The sequence below is a fragment of the Ostrea edulis genome, chromosome 7, assembly GCF_947568905.1.
Source record: "Ostrea edulis chromosome 7, xbOstEdul1.1, whole genome shotgun sequence".
Taxonomy (NCBI): domain Eukaryota; kingdom Metazoa; phylum Mollusca; class Bivalvia; order Ostreida; family Ostreidae; genus Ostrea; species Ostrea edulis.
In genome coordinates this window covers 56,309,388-56,314,387 of record NC_079170.1, presented here as the reverse complement: position 1 = coordinate 56,314,387, position 5,000 = coordinate 56,309,388, and the positions used below count along the sequence as shown (strand labels likewise).

The window sequence follows — 5,000 nt, the reverse complement described above, 5'->3', positions numbered from 1 at the left end:
CTGCAGGAAGATCCTTTTTGGTCCTATTTTAATATACATGTACATACTATATATTATACTATAAAGCATTGTATTTTCGTTTTGATTTACAAGGGCGTATTTTGGAGTATCAAATCTATTTGACTTAATTAAAATTGAAAAAATGTATATATAAATCCTTTTTGGTCCTATTTTAATATACATGTACATACTATATATTATACCATAAAGCATTGTATTTTCGTATTGCGTATTTTGGAGTATCAAATCTATTTGACTTAATTAAAATTGAAAAAATGTATATATAAATACATAAATAAAAGTCACAACAGATTTTGTTTGGAGGAAAGAACGGCGTTTGTTCCTCCTCTGAGTGTACGTATTCTCAGAAATATCAAGGATATTAAAAAATATATAAATGGATTTTCTTCCTTCAAAATTTATAAATGTTAATATACATTCTTTCAATAGCATAAAAATCCATGCCAATTATTTTATTTAAATGCCTTCCGGTAGGCATTAAAATCCACCAGCTTTTGCGGCTTACTCCCGGACCCACCAATGTTTCACCCTAGACTCCTTAGGGACCCGGTGGTGGCCTTCAAAGCCCTGTCTCTGTAGGGAATCCACATCAACACCACCACCACCCCCTCCTAGTTACGCCCTGATTCACCTACTTCGAAAACCGCAAGCTCCTCTGTGTCTTACAGTTTCCAACATTACTTGATATAATGCAATCTCCTCCCCCTTCCATCACACGCAACCCTCAAAGTCTTTGTGTAACATACAGTATCAACCTAGCATCTTTAAATAGATACGTTATGTATCCCCATTTAGTCGAGGTTCTCCTCGATTAACTCCACAGCCACCCACTCGATTCTCCGATGAATGACATAGTAAATATCTACAGTCATGATAAGTATGTTAATAAATTATCATGATATTTTGTCGAACATTCATATCAATCAGACACTGTAGGAGTCTTCCAGAGATAAATAATCATTTTAAAATTGATTCTAATTAGCGTAGTTCTGGCACATTCTTTTGATAAAAATAAACTAGCGATTCAGTGCCAGTAATATTGATTTACTGTAGTTGCATAGGAGAATTTTAGAAAGCAGACATCTTTGCCAATACTGGATCACTGTTACTGAGAGAAAATAACATTTCTACTGCCAACCACCCTTCCCCGATCTTTCGGGATTTTAAAGAAGAAAAATCACTACTCACTCAAACAAGTAACATCTTCGTTAACAGGAGGCAAAGAATCTTAGCGGAGTACCAATTCGTCCCGAGTAGTACTCCATTCCATTGCGTGTCAGCACTGGTTAGATAGAAAATCAATATCATTCCCATGATACAGAGAAAAATTGATCCAGGATATTTATGATAATGTTACAGAAGACTAGTAGTATTACATGAGGCTCTCCTTGTTTGGATTGATTAGCTAAAGGGAAATTTCAGGGTCTAATACATACTCTTATAATGTCATATAACTTAATAAATCTAATATGCTTAATTCTAAAGACACATGCATATCATTTTCTGGTCTTATTGGCAAGTATTCATACAAGTACAACACAGTTTTGGGGTTTTCGGGATGTTTTGTTTTAAAGTAGATCTATACCCGGCCTAAATTGTATGTCACAATCAAATGTAAATGCGGAACCACACATTCGTTTTCCGAAATGTTGTATTTTAACGATATCGATTTTATTTTTACATGGCGATAGTAAGTAAGTAATTTATTTCCGATTTTGGGCCCAGAGGGCATCCAAGAATACAAAGTTCATATACACAAATCATGAAAGAATGATTATCCAGAAGATAGATAAAGAACTACAATTTACAGGTTCATGATAAATCAACTTTTCTTAGTAATGAACAGCTAATTCGCAAATTTTTCACTAATATTGTTACATTCGTACGACGGCGTATTCGTGCAAATTTAACATAGCAGAAAAATAAAAATAAATCGTTTGTACGGTTTATTAAATCGAAGAAACGATTTAATAAGTCGTTTGTACGATTTAGAAAATCGTTTGTACGATTTAAAAAGTCGTTTGTACGATTTATTAAATCGTTTGAACGATTCAGAAATTTTCTAAATCCCTAAATCGTACAAACGACGTTTTAAATTGTTTCTACGATTTAATAAATCGTACAAACGATTTATTTTTATAATTTCTGCTAGGTTAAATTGGCACGAATACGCCGTCGTACAGTCGTTGCTCATAAGCCAGATAATTTTTTCTCTATTACACAGGTTTATAAAAATTTTGCACAAAATGTTCATGGACTCTATGAATGTTTTTCTTGGGGGTTGGTATGCTATACAGTCAAATATAAACTGGAATTCATCTTCTACACAGTCAGACTGGGAAACAGTACATTTTTTCTCGCTTATATGTATTTGTGTGTAACGTCCAGTTTCAATAGCCAAAGAATGAGAACTGATTCTGAAATTTGTGAAACATTGCAAAACATGAGGATTACGAATTACTGAAAAATATTTTTCTCTACAGAATCTTGTTTCGAATAGGCCTAATGCATAGGTTCGTAATTTACCAAATGGTTTGTCCGTATTGTCTGAGGGTGTATTACACTACTGATATTTAAATCTTTCATATAACTTATTAGTAACAATTGAGTATAGGGCATTGTATATCCAACTTATTCAAAATATAATGAATGCTACTGATCCAGCTGTTTTTGTTATGATCATGTAATACATTGTTTCCATGTACAACATTTCTTAATAAGGAAATTACTTTGGAATTTAAAATTCTTTGTAAATATTTAAAACAGCTTTTTATGACATCAATATACATTTGGAATCGACCAAGTGCACCAACAATAGTTTGATTTGAAGCTTTTTTTATGTACACCACAAATATATTTCAAGAATTTAATGTGTATTTTTTTACAGTACATTTTGTTAAAGAAGTTTTCCATACAATAATTGGGGCGTTTTACAGAACATGTATCTGTATTTATTGTTCCACAGATTTCACGCGCATAAAGCAGTACAGGTTTTACAGTATGATCATATAAGTGTATCAGGGTATGTATTTTAGGTTTAATATTTCCAAAACATTTGACTGATTTAAAATATGCTTTTAAGGCTCTTTTGTTGAGATCAAACTGGCAATTTGTGAATGAGCCTGATGAGGAAAAACAATTCCTAGATATTTATATGATGACACTTGTTCAATAATCTGATTTCTAAAGAAGAAAAAAATTCCAGCTCATTTTTTACCGCTTTTTCAAAATATAATAATTTTTGTCTTTTTGAGATTGACAGACAGGTAATATTTTTCACAGTAGCATTCAAACTTATTTATACATTGCTGAAGTCCTCTTTCAGTTTTAGAGATTAATCCTAAATCATCAGCATACAATAGACAATACAGGGAAATGTCACCTAATTTAACCGGATCATCAATATCATTAAATAAAGATGGTGACCATTGATTAATATTTTAAAGAGCTTTGGGCTTAAGTTATCTCCTTGTCTAACACCCACTTTAGATTCAAATGAGTTAGTAAGTTTGTTTTGAAGTCTTACAGACATTGAGTTTGCCGTGTACATATTATAAAAAGGCCCCATTATGTCTAGCTGGTGCAACCTGTGTAATAAGGCAGAGTGTAAAACAGTGTCAAAGGCTTTAGAAAAATCAATGAAGCAAATCTACGATTTAGATTTATTATTTGTATATTTTGATTAGGGTTCTAAGTACAAACATGTGGTCACTAGTTCTGGCTTTTGGTTGAAAGCCAATTTGAACCTTATTAATAATATTGTTGGAGTCCAAGTAATTTTGTAACCTGGTATTCAGTATGCTATTAAATACTTTGGATAAACAAGAAGTTATTGTTATTCCTCTATAATTTGAGGGGGTCATATGTACTATCATTCTTATGAATTGGTTTCCATTGGTTTCCTGTTTTCCATTCCTATGGGTATTTGCCAGAGGACAAGATAATGTTAAATAATTTTAGCATATGTGGTTAAATATGATGTACACTGGTCTTCAACATTTCATTTTTAGTGCCATCCAATCCAGCTGTTTTATTATTTTTAAGATGTTTTATTGCATCAATGACTTCCTTTTCTTTAATTGTATAGTTTAAAGAGGTGAATGTTTGATGAGATTTCTCTGACTTAGCAAGGAGGTCTTCAAAATATTTATTCTGAGTACTGAATTTGCTATCAATACTGAATGGCGGAGGGAAATGATTTACCCACTATCCACTAGTTATTGGACTGGGCATGTGTTTGTTGTTCTGCTTTCAAATCTTTCAAAAGTTTCCAATATGCATTTGGGTCATTTTCATTTAGGGAATCTATCTTGTTTATAATTGTTGTCCTAAAGTTCCTATATTTTTGTTTGCAACATCGAATGTATAGCTTACAGAATCTGAAGAAGGACCCTCTTACAGTTTTGTCACTTGGAAAGTTTGAATACATTTTGCTTTTCCTTATTAGTTCTGAGCACATATGGACAAGATCCTTGTCATATCATGTCTTATGATTAGGGGGTTAATAATGTTTAGTTTTCTTACTTGATTTAATCTTTAGTGAGTGCTTACAAGCACTATATAATATACTATCAAAGTTTCCCAATAGTTCGTCAGTATCTGTGATTGAACCCATAGAACTACATCCATTTTTTGCACATTCATCAAATCGTAACATTTTGTCTTTAACCTCTGAGCTATCAAATGCTTTTTAAAAAAGGCATTTCAGAGCTTTTGTTCCATACATATGAAAAAGGTATATTAGTACAATGATCTAAATTGGGAGCAACAAGTTCTTCAAATGAACAATTAATATGAATTTTAATTTTTGTATGATCAGAAAGAACTGGTATGTGATCATGTACATTGTACATAGAAGTATAACACATTATTGGCAAAGGAATTTGAAACTAAACAGTAATGGACAACACTATTTCCATTGTATTGGAAGGAGGTCAACTTTCCTGAAAGATCACCAAATGTTCTGCCATTCAAAATTT

The 5,000-nt window shown here is 32.2% G+C and overlaps 1 protein-coding gene across 3 annotated transcripts in view; it reads right to left on the bottom strand.

Moving 5' to 3' along the window:
- The window catches only part of LOC125653327 (synapsin-like), a 95,587-nt gene extending 94,260 nt beyond the window's left edge, over positions 1-1,327 (bottom strand). The window contains exon 1 of one of the 3 annotated variants that reach the window (XM_048882762.2): positions 1,210-1,327. The gene's annotated coding sequence lies outside the window, so the exon portion shown is untranslated. The remainder of the gene's footprint in view (positions 1-1,209) is intronic. The other 2 variants (XM_048882761.2, XM_056144783.1) reach the window with 2 other exon arrangements.
- Between the last annotated feature and the right edge of the window lie 3,673 nt (positions 1,328-5,000).